Genomic DNA, 20,661 nt, shown 5'->3' on the forward strand with positions numbered 1-20,661 from the left:
GGCATCTATGCTCGATTTTTTTGTATTTCATAGCACAAAGGGCAGAGCCCTTATTGAAAATTGAAAATCGAGAAAACGCGTTCGCGTGTATGTATGTACTATCAAAAGCTGAGGCAGCACGAGTTATTATGTGAAAATGCCAACTAAAAGTCCAAACTAACTGGGTAAACTGTCTAACTTAGTTAGACCGCCGCGGAGGAGTTTAGCCATGCGCATCTGCTTCGGCCAGCTGTACACGCTAAACGAACGTCAAATACATAAAATACCTTTAAAAATCAATTTAGTTTAAAGTATCAGAAAACATTAGCTTAATATACCTAATTCCCTGAAAAGCACTCCGACGGCTGCATTACAGAATCTGTATACGCGGTGATTTTTTTAGGATTCTTGACTCATACGAAACCGTTGGAGAATCTTGCATTCTCCGGTTGAGTGCAAAAAGGTACGCATGGGCTTTTCAATCGAGTCAGGTGTTATGATCACGAAGAATAGTAGGCAAGGGACAGACAGACAGAGTGAGAAACAGAGCAGGGGCGAGCGTTAGCTGGATTGCTTTGATGATGATGTATTGTTATATGTCCAGTGCGATGACTGAGCTGAACTTGGTTGGCCATGTAATGCAATTAAAATGACCGGTAAAAATAAGGGTCTAAAATTTAGACACCCAGGGATGGATTCAAGCTCAAGGGAAGGTCTAAGGTATTGCAGAAAAATAATTCCAGATTTCTGGAGAACGTACATAACTCACATGCTTTTAGTGATTTACAAAAACTACATGTTTTGTTTAGTGTTCGATTGGCTGTATAAAATCACCGTCTTCAGCGAAGCTGTTATTTTGGATGGTGACTCTACAGGAAGAATATGAAACAAGACTTAGATCTTCAAAATCCAATATCCGATGAAGATTGTCTGATAAATCTAGAATTTTGTTTATATTATAGTCAATTTAACACATTTAAGATTATTCGTGACTTGTTCGGGGATGAGATTTGAACCCGTGACCATTAGCGTGAGTGATATGGATGCTAACCACTTCGCTGGGTCCGTTCCCACTTTGAATTGTTTCTCTAATAAACGTGCAAATTAATCAAACATTAACTATTTTGGTTATAATTGAACAGATCTGTATAACTGATAGTTTTCTGGAGTTCATATCTGAAGATCTACATGATTAGCGATGCTCTCATTAGGAGGAAATACATATTTTGACTCAGAAACTTCAACTTTACCAGCATACTTAAGTAGCCAAAAGTTCTAATAAAAATGCTATTTGTGGCTTAAGCAGCTTGGTTGAAGGTGGTCTATAGAATTCTAAGCAGCCTCATTTTTAAGTCGTTATAAGAACTGGAAAGTTCCGGGACCATAATTGAAGGGCATTCTAAGCAGTTTCTGGCGGAACTTGAACGGAACTTTTAGAAAATAAGTTAAATATAAGGTTTTTGTCCTCTACACCAATTTTATATTTAGTTCGTCAGGTCTCTTTGAAATTTATGTCTGAAGGAAGGTATGAACGTGTATTGATTTATCAGCATTTGCAGTCGCATTGGAGCTGTTTGAAGAACTAATCCCAGTCTTTCTGCATAAGAGCCCCTGCACGAACCGCTACGTCATCTGAAATATATTAAAAAGTAAGCTGTTATCCCGCCTACTGTTGGAGTTTTCAGTGCCAGCTGACTGACTTGAATACGAAACACAACACCTTGATGAATTTAAATTGGTGTTTGTCCGCATGGTATTCCATCACACTTGTGGCGCAGTGGTTAGCGTTCGTTGATCGCATGTCGAATACACGGCTTCGAATCCAGGAAATTGCTCTTTGATTTTTTTATGTTTAAATAGAATATTGATGCACGGCATTAATATAAGAATTTTGATTTATTTGAGCCACTGATCATTTCATATTTACGTACATTAAATTTTGTTACTAATAAAGACTTTGCTGCATGTGCGCTATCACGGACCTTTTTAGCAACTTTCAAGTTGCTAAGAAGTTCCGCAGGGAACTTTTAAGATGCTTTGAAGTTGCTAAGAAGTTGCGCTGGGAACATTTTAGGAACTTTGTTGTGGCCATGTTTTCAGCCTTGCCTGAAGTTCCCAGAAGTGCTTAGAGACGGTTTTTTGAACATCAAGTTGCTAGGAGTACGCATCGGAACTTTTTGGAGCCTGCAGTTCCTCGTGTGCTTTCTACAGCTTCTAAAGCAGCCAGAATGTTGTGTCGGAACTTGAAAGTGGGTTTTATCGTTGAATGCGGAACTTTTGGTTGCTTGGGAAGAAAGTTCTGTCGGAACTTTATTTCAACTTTATTGGAACTTGAAAGTTCTGTCAGAACTTTAATTGAAATGTATGGAACTTGAAAGTTCTGTCGGAACTTTATTTGAACTTTATCCCAACAAACAATTTGAGTTGAAAAGGCCAGTTTTTAGCAGAAGAAGCTTATTTTTGCCTGAATAAGCTCTTATTCAACATTAAATGTTTGTTGGGTATGGAACTTGGAAGTGAGTTTTATCTTTGAATGCGGAACTTTCGGTTGCTTGGGTAGTGTCGTCTGTGAAGCTGTTGCTTATAATAAGGCCTTTATTTTGAAGAAAATTGCAAATAGGCTGGTCCAATGACAAAACATAAAATTTAACTTTTTCATTTCTGATTATAATTAAAAAAAAAACTTTGCTTTAAAAACCTTTGGTGGTAGCTTATCATGATTTTACTATAGCAGTTTTTGTGATTTAAAACAAGGGTGTCCCTTAAAAATAGTTTTAATAGGCCAAAGATCCATTTACTTTCAATGGATCAAACAATAAGAAGAACAAAAGGTCGGACATACAAGATGCTTAGTAAATTAGGCTTAGGATTTGAGTAACCTAACTAAAATACAAGAAACTTTTTTCTCTCTGACTCTCTTGGAGTTGATTCTTTTTTTAAATCATGAGCAATTAGTAGAAACAAATTGCAACAATGTCCATGTTTATAAGAATCCTGTTTTCTAATTGCATTATAAAATATGTTATTTTTGATAAAACAACTTTATTTTTAATCAGTTTTAAGAGAACAATCAACACCATTAAAAAGTAGAAGTTTAACATTCACTAAAGTTTACTAAATCTAAGGTGCCATAAAAATCAAAGTCTTAAAGTTTCGAACTTCAAGATTTCGAAAATTTTCAATATGCCATAATCCCAGAATTAAAAGAATTAAATCTCAGACATTTAATTAATTTCAAGTTCGAAATCTTAAACACATTTCAAAGTTCGGCATTTCAAATATGTTTACTAGTTTTGGAACTTGAACACTTCTTATGTTCCATAATCTTGGAAATTTCTCCATGTTCGGAATATTTAATTTTAAATCAAACTTCCTGAATCTTGAAGATTTTTCTTAATTCAGAATCATAGTTTTCTAAGCATGAAATCTAAAAAAAATTAAACCACAGAATTTTAATTTTTTGCCTAAACTTTGAATCAAAAATATCTGAATATTCTGGTGATGTTAGGATCCATGCGTGTAAACTAAAAATTATTTTCACGCGAACTAAAAACTTGCTATAAATATTGCGTACAAAAATAGCAATTTTCATACAATGTTTGATAAATACCATGAAATTACTCATAACGTTAAACGATCTTGAACGATATGATTTATGACGGTCCATTTATATGCAACGTATTGAACAGAAATTTACACTACTTTTTCGAACTGTGCAGGACATAGAATTTTTTTATCGAAAAATTGAATTCTCGTATAATTTGCCCCAAACTACTCTTGAAAGTCTTCTAGAGAACACTCACTGAATTTATTTTGCAATGCTTTTCATATTTTTAATAATTCTTGCCGTGTGTTACCTAGCCATTCCCCGAAAAATCATTTGGAGTTCTCCTCAGCATTCACTTAAATTCATGGAATTACCATAGGAATTCGTTTTTACTTTTTCTAAAGATTCCCATTAATTCTTTAAAATGCTCCTCATAATTTCCACGGAACTATCTTTTGTTTTTTTTAATATCACTGGAATATCCTTGGAATACTCCTCGGAATTCCTTTGAAACTTCCCTCAATATTTTACTGGAACTATCCTTGGAATTCGGAACTCAATTCCCTTGGAAATACCTTAAAATTTTCTTTAGGATTCCATTGGAATTATTTTCAGAATCTTCGTTGAACTCACTTCCCTTTGACTTTCTCCTAAGAATTCACTTACGTAGTTATCCTCGCACATTTTCAGATTTCTCCTCAAAATTTGTTTGACATTCAAGTTGAATCTCTCTTGAAATTCTCTTGAAGTTATCCAGGAATTATTCTCAGAGCCCCTATAATTTCAGGCAAGTCCAAAGAACTCCAAAGAAGTTAAGAAAACTTCAGAAATGATAAGAAAACTTTACAGAATTGCCATTAAACGGCGGTGAAGATAAATATTTCAATCGATCGCATCCTTGTGTACCTTTTCCTTAACCCCTTTCCTACCTGTTAATAGATTGTAGCCCGTAGCCTCGTGTAAGCTGCGAGTATTCGGATCAAGCTTTGGACCCCCTAGTACTAACTCTTGTGTTAAGAAGCATTGTAAAAAGTAAAATTAATTTCGGCTCCGTAAAGCTTCCGCATTTGAGCCTTGATAAATAAATGAATTTATGTAAAAATAGCTTAACAGAAGTCCAGAGAACTTCAAAGATGTTCCGAGAATTCCAGTCAAATTACTGGAACGAACGTCAGGAATATTTGGAAAATTGCAACATCTTCAAAGAAGTCCCGAGAAAATACCTAGGAAATTTTGGAAACTTCAGGCAAATCCAAAGAAGTTCAAAACAAAATTGGGGAATTTTAGAGTAATTCCGTTAGCATACTATCTAGGGAATATCAGAGAACTTATAGACGGTTCAATTAACCTCAGGAACTTTTAAGAAGCTCTGTTGAACTCATAGAATTTCTGAAAGTACAGAGATTTTCGGAGAAGTTGAAAGAATTTCCGGGAAATCCAGCGAACATCGAAAAGTGCATAGAGATTCAAAAAAGCTTAAAAATCATTACAATAAGTAACGTGAAGTTGGGGAAAGTTACGAGAATTTCTGGAAAAATTAAGGGTTCTTTAAGTCTGATCAATCATCAACAGCTGGAAGATGTTAGGAACTCTAGAGAAATTCCGATAATTTTAGGAAAATTCTCATAAATTGGCTTGTGATCATTGAATGTGTCGCATAAGGGTTTGGGTTTATTTAAGAATTTTACCACGTAAAACTACCATGTCGGGATAGAACAGTGGTTAGGAGTTTGGCATATTAAGGTATGGATCTGGATTCGCATCGAGTTTACGAAAGTTTTTATGTATCAAAACTCTAGCTAATAGCTAGAGTCACAAATCCAGACACAAAAAATCATAGTTGAAGACTTAACAAATGGCAAAACCTCAGAATATTTACTATAAAAAATTAAAGCTAATTTTTTTAACCTGTAAAAGCCCGGGACAAACTTTTTATTTTTTTAAATTTGTTTCCCAGGGATTCAATGAGCGATTAAATTGATTTTTTTTTACATTCCGAGTGGTTCTTATATCTGTAGGGTGGTACTCGCCCCAAGCCCCCTCCCTCTTTGTTATATATTCAAAAATGTGTGGGCACGAGGGTGTTTTTTTTTTCAATATTTATCATATATCCTACCCATCATTGCGACAACGTATTGATTTTTTTCTTAGAACTCCCGCAAATGATACAGAACAATCATAAGACCGCCTTGAAATCGGTTCCGAATGTTCCGGATTATGGTTCCATATGGTCAAATTTATTATCTCTCATAACCATATCAAGCGACATATCAAATCACATCTACTTGACGAAATATGGCCAATGACACTCAACATAACAACCATGGAACCATATGGTCACCGTGGAACCGGTTCCGGAAATTCCGGATCATGCTTCCACATGGTCAAATTTGATATATTCCGGATTATGGTTCCATATGGTCATATTTTATATCTCTCATAACCATATCAAGCGACATATCAAATCACATCTACTCGACGAAACATGACCAATGGAACTCAAACAACAACCATAGAGCCATATGGCCACAGTAGAACAGGTTCCAGATATTCAGGATCATGGTTCTAAATGATTAAATTGTTATTTATCTTAATCCATACCAAGCGACATGTCAAATCACATCTACTCGATAAAATATGACCAATAACTCTAACAATTAAGAACAGAGCCTTATGGCCACCGTAGAACCGGTTCCTGATATCCCGAATTATGGCTCCACATGGACAAATTCGTAACCTATCATAGCCATATCAAATCACATCTACTCACCGAAATATGGCCAATGGCACTCAAAACAACAATCATAGAACCATTTGGCCACCTAAAAGCCGATTTAAGGTGTTCCGAATATGTATGGCATAATATAGCTAAACTGACTCCGACAGAACCGAAGTCGATATCAACAGAATTTCAGAAACATAAGTGAAGGTGAATTGAAGATAGAGAATATGATAAGCGAAGAAAGCAAATACTGGATTAGAACTAGGAAAGATATTGCAGCAGAGGCAGCAGTTATTTTAGTGGAATTGGGAGAAGAAACTTAATACGAACATCAAGCTAGTCGATAGGAATTGGACCAAGGTCCAGGTCAAAGTAAAAGAAAGAAGCCACCCATCATGAAAATCATTCATGTTTCTAGGGGGAAGGGAGGTTGGGCATATAACTCTATGGTTGTCGTTTTGAGTGACATTGGTCATATTTCGTCGAGTAGATGTGATTTGATATGTCGCTTGATATGGTTATGATAGATAATAAATTTGACCATATGGAACCATAATCCGGAACATCCGGAACCGAGTTCAATGGCATTGACTTCAAATCTCATCCCCGGATAAGTCACAAAAGACCCAAGAGGAACGAGCCTAACTTTTTCGAAGATTGCAAATCGATTTGAGCTTTGTACAAAACGGTCACTATTCTTTCACTTTTAGACCAAGTGCTCCACACGTACCTACAAAGCTCATATATACGCTTGTAGGTATGCGCGGAGCAATAGGTCCGTATCAATATAATAATAATTTTTTATCAGACGTCTAATCGATTTGCAGTCTTCGACAAAGTAGTTCTGCATAGTATTCCCAATCGATTTCTGTGATTTGGTGAAATTTTACCAATATTTGATTTTTTGGCAAGCAAATGAATAGGTTCGTTTCATTTCCCATACATTTATCCATACAAAATTTAAAATTCTCTTGCAAATCCAGATCATAAGCAAATTCGTTCCAATTTGACACCGGGGACCTCAATACACATCGGAAGAGCAGTGGGGAACAGGGGTTTGTGATCCACCTGTTCATCCTTGAGGTTCTGACTGTTAAACGTGTTATCCACCTATTGTATAATGAATTTACAAAGACATGTAGCTTATAGTTCCCATTTAAAATGCAATGAATTAAAAGTTACAAGTCCTTGTACATTTCATTATGATAGACCCAAAATTAATTTTCTACGGAGTTGAGCAATAACGTGTACACAGGGAATACATTTAGTAATGGGACTAAAGACAATAAAAAAGGAACAGCATCGGAAAGTGCGGAATTAGTCAGAAAATCACCTACAAAGGGTGAGGAAATTGCCATGCGAAGGAGAAACGTCATAGTGACACAGACAAACAGACGTAAATCTTTCTCCTCAATCGTCGTACACGCATTGAACGTTCAATTTGAATATTATTAGTTTCGCGAATCCCCCACCATCCGCGCTGGCATCGGATCACTTTGACGTTTCCATACATTCTATCGCAACATTGTTTGAGACTTGGAAAGCAAGCTTTTTTTTCAGAGATGTCGTTAGTGAGTTCCGTAACGATATATTTAAGGAAAATGTATTAAAAGCGCTGTGGATGTTTGTCTGTGGTTCTATGATCTTTATTACTTTATCGCATTTAATTTGCAAGTCTGCAAAAATATTTTATATTATGAAAATAAATTCTTGTTGATAAAAAGATAGCCGACATCGTTATCAATCATATGTTACTATATGGTTAATGCTTAAACTGATTGCTCGGCCCTGACCATGTTTTAAACCTTTGAAAAAAAACGTAGATGATTGTCTACTTCTGGACTTCTCTGGAAAATCAAGGTACATCAGGGAATTTGGTTTTCTTCATTGAGTGACCATCTGTTTGAATAACTCTGGTTTACTGGCTACTCTGGTTTACTGTCCTGTTGGTGTATTTTTAGTCAAAGAAGCGCAGCGACGGGCAAGCGTCTAGAAGCTTTCCGTCAAAAGAAAAGAAAAAACAATAGATTTGACGTAGGATTACGTGTGCGGTACCAATATTCGGCGACTGTGTTAGGGAAACCACTTTTTCACGGAAAGCCTTGTTTTCTGATGACAACATTACACATTTTTTGTTTATTCAATAGATAGTAAAAAAGCGAAAAATGATTCGAGGAATTTCTTGCGAAAATTTCCCAAGCATGAGATATACGTAATCAATCATATATTCGAGATTTTTTGCTGTTTTTCTAGCGTCCTTGAGAAAACCTTACCTTAATTTGAAGTGTTTCTGGTTAATTGACAAAGTCATGGTATTCGGTCATTGCGAGAATGTTTATGTACCACTTCAATACAATTCATTTGACCACAAGCTTGATGGGCACATTATCAACAAGCTTTGGGGGTGATGTGGCTTCAACTCGGATGAGGCTGGTGAGCTGTATGTTGTTTAGAACGAGGGTGTCGCGCTTGGCATAGATGGCGCACAGCGGCTCACGACGTGCAACTGAATCCGATCAGTAGCGGTGTGGCTTCTTCCTCCTTCTTCGGTGAATGAACGCTCACGTGGGCTGCAGCTCGCTGTTTGCTGGCAGCCTCTCGTTGTGTACTGGACGAGTGACCGGACACCACCACACACGGTGATTGAATAAGCACCGTTCGGCGAGACCGGATGGAGTTCGATTTTGAAATCTGTGTTAGGGGAAGCGCTTTTTGCAGGCAATCGGTGATAATTTTGATCACCATTGCAACAGTTGGATATTTGTGTAATTTTTTTAATTGATAAGGTGTTCATTTTAGCAGATTCGTAGAAAAATTTCCCATCGATTTGTTTGTTTAGAATTAAAATCCATCCGCTATTGACAGAGTTGTAAATGGTCAAAACCTGACCACTTTTCGTAACGCGTTTTTTTAATTGCACCCCCAATATGCTGCCGAAAGGCATAATCTTACGCCATGTTTCTGTAATGATAATAATTCATGATTCTGCGAACAATTGAACAGTACCGTGCCTTGAGAGCATATATATATCGGTGAAGCCACTTGTATTGCGACGAATAAATGCAAGGGCCGCAAAGGTCACGTATTGCTTGAACACGTTCTATAGCCTCTGAGCTGATGTAGTATTCAAACTCTGTTCGGGATTGTCGGCGAGAAAACGAAATGAATGTTTGATATTAAGTTCCATTACATTCTCACAGCACCATAGCAGAAGCTCGTCAACATCGGCCTGAAGAGCACAGCAGTCGAGATGCGATGATATCACACTGTATATTTTTAGATCGTCAGCGTAAAGCAGTAGGCTCGATTTCAGCCGAAAGCACAAATCATTCATGAACAATATAAAAATCAGTGGTCCCAGAATGTTTCCTGACGTGATGGAAAAAATGGAATTTGACGAATGCCCTCCGACCGGATAGGTAAGAGCGCAGCCATTCGGTGATCCAATTAGGAAAGCCCAGATGCTTGAATTTGTCAATTGCGGGGTCATGAGGAACCTTGTCAAACGCCTTCGAGAAATCGAAGTAAATGGCATCGAACGATTTCTGAAGACAGGAAGCTTACGTAGGACTTCAAATTCCTCGTTGCAGATCGCTTCTTAACAAATCCATGTTGAAAGTCCGATATCAGCGGTCGGAAGGCGACATACAGAGCTTTGTGAACCCTTTGTTCGAACACTTTAGCTAGACAGCATAATATCAAACACCTCTGTAATTTTCAACAGCATGATTGTTACCAGCTTTGAAGATCGAGGCTAACTTCCACGCTTCGGGAAATGTACTTTCACTGAGTGACCTGTTAAAAATAATCGTCAGTGGCGTCAGCAGTGAACCAGCACATTCTCTTAAAAACAACGGCGGTATATTGTCAGTGGCAGGCCCTTTCGAAACGTCTAACTTTTGCAAGGCTAAACATATTTCGTTCTGGCTCACAACTAGAGGTGAACAGTTCAGATTGTATGCAAGGCAGGTCCTTACACTGTCAGAAGAGAATATCGGCGATGTTGTACTGTGCACATTCTCGAAGAATGTCGGCAAAAAGATTAGCTAGCTTATGCGGTGAATCAGCAGAGGAATTCTTGAAAGTCATCTCGGCAGGAATACGATTGGATTGCTTACGGCTACGTATAAACGACCAAAAGGATGACGGGTCTTGCTTCGCGGTCAGCTCCATTCGTCCGATGTAGCTACGGAATGCAGCAGTCCGGCAATCGCTGTAAACTGTTTCGAGCGAATGTAGATTTATCCGGTTCTCAGCAGTCCGAGCTCTAAAATAGCGTTTTCTAGCTTTTCGCACGACGTTACGTAGATGCTGTCACTCAGATGTGCACCACGGATGCTTGAACGAATAAGGTCTACTTCGTCTACGTGAAATGTGTACGATCATTCGAATTAAGCAGGCTGTTGAGCTGATGCAGACCGGAGGCAACCATAGATTCAACCAAAGCGATTTCCTGTTCAGTAGAAGCGTTGGACGGAAGCATGCTATTGACACGACCATACGACCAGCTGCGGTAGATAGTAATCTCCAACGATAACAATCCTATCATAATTCGTGGCACGTTCACAGATCTGATGGACTGCTGCAGAGTGCGTTGAGCACAATTCCGGTGGCGAGATCGAACGGAGATAGATTCCACACACATAGATCGTCGCCTTATGGAGTTTAACACAAACAGCGACTTGCTCGATATTACCACAATTTATGAGCTCTGCTGAACTGCAGTTGAGGTTGACTTTAACCGCAATTAAAACTCCACCACCACGCTAAAGGTTGCTAGAAGCTGCACTGCGATCACAGCGAAATACCGAGTAGTTGGCAGCGAACTCAGAGCTAGCGACATCAGGACGAAGCCAATTCTCTGTGAGTACTATTACCAACCGGTGGAAACTAACGATTTTAAATTGGCTCACTACTTGACTAGCCTATTGGTCCAAAGCAAATAGATTAACGTACCCCATTCTAGTACTACATAATGTTTGTTTTGATTCGCTATGAAAGTTTGACAGATACAATGAGGGGTTCGTGAATTTTCCTATGTTTCGAGGGGTTCATCGATTAGCTTGGGACCGAAGATAGTACCAGAGCTGAGCCAAAAAATTGAGCAAGTTTCTTCGGGTCCTTCTAGTCTTAGAGTTACCTCTATGCTATTACGTCGTATTCACAGGCAGCAAGTTCCAGAAAGAGCTCGTTAGATCTAGTGCGAATACCTCTTACATTTTGGTAATACACCGTTAAGTATTGCAGATCGGTTCCATTCGAGCATACGGGACGGTTCGAGATATTCGCGTGCTTGATCAAGTTATGGTCCACGCACATTGCATCCGGCAAAGTGACAGAAAAATCTATTGTCTAACTGTCAGATTTGCCACAACGCACAGTGGGACATGGTTATTTGCGACGAAACTATTGAGTGTAGCATTTTGATTTCTTCTACAACGTTTCTTCATTTTTGAGTACCTCTCAAACACATTTTTGCTTAAGGGGGATATACACTCAGATAAAAAAGATAACTTTTTAAGGTTTTGTTAAAATTGATAAACGTCTATGGAGACATTGTAGATGAAGTTATTTTAAGAAACATTTCCAAAAACGACAATTTTCTATCCCTCATCTGGACGAAGTTATAGGGTGAAAATGGAGTACAAACGGTAGTACTCCCTTAAAACCCCTTTTTTACCATAACTTTTTTGTTTGAATTTAACATTTTTTTCAATGTTCTACAAAGTTGTAAGTGCTCTAAAATTGCACATTTTTGCCAAAGAAAGCAAATCGCTATCTCTTCGTTTAAAGGATTCACATCCGCATTTCTAATTTTTAAAAACTAAATTTTTTAAGGGGTGTATTTTGCTGGTTAGCAAGTATTAGCAGCTAAACTCCACGAAATTTCGATAAGCAACTTACATCATACTGTTACATATACAATTCGTAGGGGGATCCTAGGAGTATAATACCTTAATGGTTGGTACGTTTTGCTGTTTTCATGACAATTTTTCCAAGTATGTACATTAGGATGGGTTGAAGCTTCGACAAATTTGTTGGGTATAGTATTCTCATTCTAAGTCCGAGTTTTGGTGCCATTTGAGCAATATTTGGATTTTTGGTAAGCAAATGAATAGGATCGTTCCGTTTGCCATACATTTCCCATACCAAATTTAAAATTCTCCCGCAAATTGAGATTGTAACCTAATTCGTTCAAATTTTGCTCAGTAGTTGGGGATCTGAATAAGCATTGGAAAAGCAATGGGGAACCCACCCTAATGTAAATACTTGGAAAAATGGTCATGTAATAAGCAAAACGTAACAAAACATTGAGGTACTACATTAGAAAATTCATGAGACATCCTCTTGGATCCCCCTACGAATTGTAGATGTAACAGTAGGGTATAAGATCCTGAACAAAATAACGGTGAGATTAGCTGCTAATACCTGCTAGCCTGCAAGATACACCCCCTTAAAGATAGCGTTAAAAAATTACAAAAACGGACGTAAATCCTTAAAGCGAAAAGATAGCGATTTATTTTTTTTAACAATAATGTGCTTTTTTAGAGCACTTACACAGTACTTACAGTTGAGAGATAGAAAATTGTCTTCTTTGGCAAAGTTTCTTAAAATGATGTCATCTACAATGTCTCCATAGGTGTTCATCAATTTTAACAAGACATAAAAAAGTTATTTTTTTTATCTTGGTGTATACCCTCCTTAAGCAAAAATGTTTACCACTCAATCAAAGTACTTACAAATTTAAGACGTCAAAATGCTACACTCAATAGTTTTGACGCAAATGGCCATGTCCCATTTGTGTTTTGTGTAGGAATAGGAATTTGAGCGGGGTTCTCTCTGTTTATACTCTTTAGTATGAAGCGCTTGGCATAGATGGCCAACAGCGACTCACGAAGGACTACTGATTCCGATCAATAGTGGTGCGGTTTCTTCCTCTTTCTATGGATGCCCATGCAGCTCGTTGCTTGCAGGCAGCCTTTCGTTGTGTACTGGAGAACATCAGCACTCACCACGCGGTGATAGAACACCGTTTGGTGAGACCGGATGGAATTCAACTTTGAAATCTGTGTTAGGGAAATCGCTTTTCGCAGGCAATCGGTGATTATTTTAATTATCATAGCAAAAGTTGCACATTCGTGCAATTTTCAATAGTGAAATTTCGAAAAATGATGCGTAGAAATATTTCTGATCGAATGGTGATAAAATTATTGAAATGGGTTAAGGGGCAGCTGAGTTATTAACGTTCAAAATCTTTCATATTTTTTTTACATGTTCCATTTTGGGTTTTCACAAAGTGTACCCCCGACGACACTATATACGTACAACTAATGATTTAGGTACAAACAATTTATTCCACCTAAATACGGTTTCTGGACCTCTGTGAAATTTCCAAATAAAAAAAATTATATGTCCTGAAATACCTTCCCAGCTTCAACCCTGTCTAATCGAAGTTCGTTTTCAAATTTCCACCTGTCTTTTTTTCCCGTAACTCTGCGTTGTTTACGTTTTCGATCGGCTCCACGCTCGACTCGACCATATATTATTGACGATGAGAGAGTGAAACCCTTCCGCCCAGTGTCCACTGCCCGTCCATGCAACACACACACAAAGGTGTAACCATTGGAAGTCGAACGGAAATTCGCGCATATTTTGGACCTTCAGCCATGCGTTCGTTCGTTCGTCGGTTGGTTTTCCTTTCGACGTCGTTATGCTCCGGCCGCGCTCGTGTTGGGTGTTTGCAGGCAGCTGCTGCGTCGCACATATGTGGATGATACCTTACAATTAATAACGACAGTACCAGCAACAACAACAACCAATACCTAACCCTAACGCCGCGGACCCATTTGAGCGAGGAAAAAAAAATACGCTCACTCGCGTCGCTCAATAATGCACAATGGCTTAACAACCGATTCTACTGGGGCTGGTTTAGTCGATTATTGGCACTGCTGGTGGCAGTTGACGGACGCTTAGCGTGTGTGACGTGACTTACCCCATCTCGGAGAATCCTTGCGTGAATGCGATCGAAATTCGCGTGTCGGAAGAATCGGAAAACGAGGATTTGGGAGCGCGCTGCTCGTGAGTGTGAAGTGCCTAATCAGCCCGATTAAGTGGATCATTCGAACGCGGAGGCGGTGCTATTTTTCTGCGGTGGGAGTGAGTGATGAAAAGGAAAATTCGGATCGGAAGCCATGAAAGTGGAAGTGATTAATTCAAAGCTGTGGAAAGTGACACTCTCGAGGAAGGGGGGAGGGGGGGGGGGGGTTAAATGGTGCCCCGGATTCAGCGTCGTTGTTGTCCTCGCAGCAGGAGGTCGCCAGCCAAGCTCTTAATCAACGCCGAGAAAGTCAAATTTACTGCCTTTCTCTGCCGGGATGAGCGGAAGGAGGCGGTCCTAAGAGATTTTTCTTTTCCCAGACCGGCATGAATGGAAATGGAACGCATTAGAGTTGGAGAGGGATTTTGCAGCAGGGAGAACTGGAATGATTTAAGCCCAATTGTGAATGGGGGGAGTTGGAGGGATGAGTTGAGTTATGGCCCGGTCGTAATTCAACATGGCGACATGGTTCATTTATTTCAGGGTGGAAAATTACACACTGATTCAAGTGGTTTGAATTTTATTAAGCAGTTTTTTTTTATGAACTGCGATTTGTGATAATGGGTGACAGCGTGACTAACTGAGGATGGGTGGTAAATTGATTAAATTGTAAATTATTCAAACGGGCAATTTGAGTATAACGCAAAGCCCAGGCGGCGTCGGTTGATGATCAAAGTGGGAAGTATGGCGCGTTAAGGATGATTCTATTTACCATTCTGGCGATAACAGCGGAAATTGGTTAACCTATTTACTGAACCAATTATTTAGATGTTAAATAATGTTTACAGCCTTGAAGTTGAAAATACGTACAAGCAAACTAAATATTGCTCATTTGTATATACATCTGGTTCATTTGCTTTGCACCTTCTAAGCAGAACATTTTGGGTAATAAGAATCAAGAAGTGGATTCACTCTTTGAGAAAGTTTAGGCAAATTTTGTAGTGAAGGACATTGTTGACGTCATGGTTGATCTCGTAGATGTACAGAGGGCGTAGCTAGGTTACGAAATTGGGCGTGGGGAGGGTGGCAATTTTTGTTTATGATGATTAGGCCAGAGTGTCATTGTAATATCGCATCGATATACATGCATTTCACCCATGGCCAGAATGCACGTAATTGTACATCTACTCAAGCGTAACCATTCAAATCGACATATCTGCTTTTGTAAACAATCACTTCAATCGAAGATTTGTCTTAACTGCTAACTCACCCAGGCAAACAAACACCATCATCAGGTAGGGGAATATTTCCCCTACTAGCTGATGTTGTTAGTTTCCATGTGTGATTTTTGATTTGAATAGTTACACTTGTGCTGTAAAATTGCAGCGGGTGACGCTACTATTTTCGATGGGTAATTTTTAAAAGAAAATTGAAAATCATGATCCAAAAATCTTGATTTATTACTTGAGCTCCGATTAGGGAAGTTTTTTTTTCACGACCGACACGCTTGAAATCTTCGATTTGGATATCTGAAATCGGCGACCGTGTTAGGGAAGTGCAAACATATGGCTCATATTCTCCCAGTCTAGATTGCTACAACCCAGCTCGTGTACGCTTTACTAACTAGAGTTCCCCCATCTCCCCATGAAACAGGCTATTCAAGGAGTTCCAGATCAACTTCAACCTATCTCAATTGCCCGTATTTTTGCTGAAAAGTACCAACAAGTCAATTGCAATAGAAGATTTTTCACTGATGGGTCACGCATTGATGGATCCACTGGCTTCGGTGTCTTCAATGAATACTCAACCGCCTTCCGGAAACTTCAGGAACCTTGTTCCGCTTATGTTGCTGAACTAGCAGCTAGCAATCAACTTGGCTTTGAGGATGATTTCCGACATGCCCACAGACCCATTACCTTATCTTCTCGGATAGTCTCAGTTCGATTGAGGCTATTCGGTCGATGAAGCAAGGTAGGCACTCATCTTATTTCTTTTCAAAGGTAAGGGAGCAGATGAGTTTGCTGGTCGAAAGATCATATATGATTACCTTTGTATGGGTCTCCTCACATTGCTCAATCCCAGGCAATGAGAAGGCAGACTCTCTCGCAAAGGTGGGCGCACAACAAGGCGAGATTTATGATAGAAGAAATTCACATCATTAGTACGTCAGAGTTCTCTTCTAAGTTGACAAAACGATTGGACAAGAAATTCTCTTGGGCGGTGGTTAAATTCCATTACTCCAAATGTTTCTTCGAGAGCGTCGTCCAAAGGTCTGGATGTAATTCGGGGATTCATTCGTGTGATTTCAAGACTTATGTCCAACAACTACTGACATCGACATGACATCGATCACGCAGTTTGGTATTGCCCGGGTAATGACGCCTCTAAAGCACTTCTAGTGGATACCCTAGTGGCCCGAGGTAGACAACACTTCCGTGAAGTAAGAGATGTATTGAGAACCTGTAATCTTCCCTACATGCAGGCGATCTACGATTTCCTTTGTTTGTCTGATGTTAGAGTTTGATGTGACCATCCCTTCCTTTTCACACATTTTCCAGCCATTGTGTCCCAGTCTTATTATCCACCTGTTTCTGTGCTACTTGACCCTGCCCACCCAGCATTTGGTCAACCGTTCGAGAGTATGGAGGCTTCAGAAACCTATTTCCTACCTAACTCCTTCCAAACGAAATTGTTACTCATTAACCTCGAGCCCGCCACGCGTAAAAATGCGGATTTTTGTTCCGCAAAGTGTCTTACACGACTGAGCCTAGTAAATAAACGAACAATTTGGATCTCACTTCGATCATTTTTGAAGCAGAACATTCGTTTCCGCATTTCGCACACTGTTCGGAGCAGGGCTCTTCATTTTCGAAGCTCTAACATGAACTCGGAGTTGTGTCCCTTTCTTCAACGCATCATTTCTATAACACCTAGCTAGACTATCAGCACGAAACGAAAATGAAAAAGAAGCACGATTAGAACGAAAGGCTGGCTGACGATTTTCTCGTCGTTGCTTTGCTCATCGCTTTCAATGAGAGTAACGTCGATTATCGAGATGAAACGAAACCTCCTTTCAATACCTTTCGTTATGCGTTATGCGTGATGTCCCATTATGCATTGGGACGATACTAATGGATATTTTTGGTCGCCATTGAAAATTTAGTCGATTGCTGAATTTATGCATGGGTCCAAATTAGGGGCATTTAGGCCGACATTACATCCATTTCCCCTACGTCATGAAACCTCTGTTGACGTGTTTCATGAAAGACGAAACTAGCAAAGTCAAGCGCTCCGTCACTGGTCCGCATCATCGAAGCTTGAAAGCAAGACCAATGAAGCGACGGGAGAAAGAGAAACAAGCGATTGAAAATTTGTTTGTAGACGCCGAGTGAGGTTCTAGAATGCTGTGAAGCTGTTCGAGTTCAACAGAAAAAGAACGCTAGCAGTCTCTTCGTCGCATCGATTTTGTCGATTGAAGCTGGTATTGTGACGCCCTGGTTCGCAGTCAGTCAGACCTTATTTTCCAGATGGTGGAGTTGTTTACCAGTAATATTAACTCTTTACAAATGCAATTTCCCTTTGTGTCTTTGACATGACCATACATGAGGTTGTATCCAAGACTCGACCGCAGATTTGACGTAGGATTACGTGGTCGGTATCAATATTCGGCGACTGTGTTAAGGAAACCACTTTTTCCTATCACGGAAACGCATCGTTTTTGATCACCATGGCAACAGTTGGACATGTGTGTAATTTTCAATAGTGACGTATTGAAAATTGATAAAGTGTTCATTTTAGCAGATTCGTAGAAAAATTTCCAATCGATTGGCTTGTTTGGAATTAAAATCCATCCGCTATTGACAGAGTTGTAAGTGGTCAAAACCTAACCACTTTTCGTAACGCGGTCGATTTTAGTTTTTTTTTTAATTGCACCCCCCCAATATGTTGTCGAAAGACGTAATCCTACGTCAATAGTGAACGACGGCCTGAAGGAATCATTCATGGAGTTTGTCGTTCACTTATTTCGTGGAAATTATAGTTAAACAAGCTACAATTAAATAAAAATGATTTTTTCCATACAGTTTTACCTGCTCTACTACCAGTCCCCGGAGTGCCAAAAAATTCAAAATTTGAGCTCAATGTCTCAACATGCCATGCATTTTGATGATACTCTATGTGTGATTTCCCTCTCACAGACTATAAAATAGAGTACCTGACACTGCAAAACGGGAGCGGGACATTTCGCCGAATGGGTCATTTCGCCAAAGAGTAAGCCATTTCCTACGGTTTTGCACTTTTCTCGCAGCTCAGTAAATTTTTAAATCAGTCTCGAAAAAAGATTAAGAACTTTCAATTTTTTCAACCTGCTATTCAAATGCAATGCTTTCTTCTTTTGAACATGAGCAGTTCTTTCGAGTTGTACTGATTTCATAATGTTTCAAATATATGTTTTTGATTTATAGGAATGCTTGCTTCTTTTGAACATGAGTAGTTCTTTCAAGTTGTACTGATTTCGTTATTTTCTAAATAACCCATTCGGCGAAACGGCCTTCGGCGAAATGACACAGCCCCCTGCAAAAAAAAAAATGCCTGGTGCCTCTATATATGCATTTATGTAGATTAACACCAAAAGTCCCTCCTTTTTTACATATTCGGCACAATATATTTAAAAAAAAAATGGGGTAGATCCTGTTAGGGGCGGGGCTTAGAAAGTATTTTGTGTGCAGAATATGTAAAAAAGGAGGGACTTTTGGATGCTCATTTGAATGCATATATTGAGGTACCATACATGTTTTGACCGCACTGCCCTCTGTTAACAATTAGCGGAACTAAGCGTATGCGTATTTTCTGATAGATGTCACCATTGAGAACAGCAGTGACATCTGAAGGAAAATTAACGCAGGAACTCATTCGTTCTAATCAATACACTCTAAGAATTTTTTTTTTCCATGATTCCCTTAGAAATTTTTCTCAGAAATACTTTGGTGATAATTTTATAATTTTTCAAAATCACTTCAAAATTTGTGTGGGGTTTTTTTGGATTTTTAAAAAATCCTTCAAAGTAAGCGGATTCTGAAAATTGAGACAAGTCTAAGGGTCTTGTATTTTTTTTCTAGGTCCAGATTTTTTTTTCCGTAGAGAGCTTGAATCAGTCATCGAAATTCATGGGCTTTTTCCAGAACCCTGATTGAGTCTTTATCAGGGTTCTGGGAACAGTGTCAAACACCCTACAATACGGGTATTTTCGGAACGGAGACGGAACGTAGATTCTGAAAATCGATATCTTACCACGCCATTTTAGAATCTAATATGGCGGCCATCGGGATTGAGCTTGAGCTTGCTTGAGCTTGATTGACCGCCCACGGTTGCTACTCTGTTACTGCCAGACCAGCTGTAATTACACAGAGAACCAATAGATGATGCTTGGGACTAGCAATCATCCTCAATGTGTAAAAACTGGTGATCTTAAATTAGGCAATACCAGCGCCGGCCGCGCCCGAACACAGGTCAAGAAAGGAATGGGAAGGATTGTGTTGACATGACACTCGCTTTGATGGAAGCCGATAAAACGATTGACGAATCTTGAATGTGGATAGGCCTGAGATTAGACTCATGATGTTCTGCTCAGTAAGCAAAAACGGTTGCTCTAAGGCCACCGAGCTCCTCATATCACATAATACCGTTGCTCAAATTTGTGTATCCATTCAAACCCGGAACCAACGACAACAACGAGTTTACACGATACACAAGCGATTTTACCATAAATATCTTTGATATGTAAGGACATGGGACCGCGATTTTCTGCTCAGTAAGGAGGCCACTGTAACCGACGATCTTTCAAATCCGAAAACTAAAAACTTCGAAAAAGTACTTAGGCCTTCATTAAGTTCCACTTTCACGCGACGTTTAATGACAGGGTCCTATCCAGGATTACATCTGAAAAATCCAAATCTGGCCAACGCCCACCCTAAACCTAAACCTGTTCTAATCCACCTGAAATGACTAACGAATGGAAGACTTTGAGTACCCAGCTACTCGCAATTTATTGTGATATAGTGGGCGGAATATTATCATATGAGACAATTCAATCTAAATATGGCGGTCATCGGGATTCAGGAAAAAGTTTTAAATGCCCTAAGATATGGCCTCCCTTAACTCAGTCGGTAAAGGGCGCAACTACAAAGCAAGACCATGCAGGAGGTGGCTGGGTTCGATTCCCGGTTCGGTCTAGGAATTTCCGGGTTGGAAAATTTCTCGACTTCCCTGGGCATAAGAGTATGACTGCACTTGACACACAATTATACTAATGCAAAAATGGTAGCAGGCATCGAAAGCTCTCAATTAATAACTGTGGAAGTACATCTAGAACACTAA

At 39.2% G+C, this 20,661-nt stretch overlaps 1 protein-coding gene and 1 pseudogene across 1 annotated transcript in view; one reads left to right on the plus strand and one right to left on the minus strand.

The window, feature by feature from the left end:
• The window catches only part of LOC135707597 (chromatin assembly factor 1 subunit B-like), a 39,316-nt pseudogene extending 25,070 nt beyond the window's left edge, over positions 1 to 14,246 (minus strand).
• LOC135707571 (protein phosphatase 1 regulatory subunit 16A-like) overlaps positions 1 to 20,661 on the plus strand; it is a 354,713-nt gene that overhangs the window by 295,224 nt on the left and 38,828 nt on the right. The gene's annotated exons all lie outside the window — the stretch shown is intronic.

The sequence above is a fragment of the Ochlerotatus camptorhynchus genome, unplaced genomic scaffold (assembly GCF_037179485.1).
Source record: "Ochlerotatus camptorhynchus isolate MF236.1 unplaced genomic scaffold, CSIRO-AGI_Acam_v1.1 ptg000314l, whole genome shotgun sequence".
NCBI lineage: Eukaryota > Metazoa > Arthropoda > Insecta > Diptera > Culicidae > Ochlerotatus > Ochlerotatus camptorhynchus.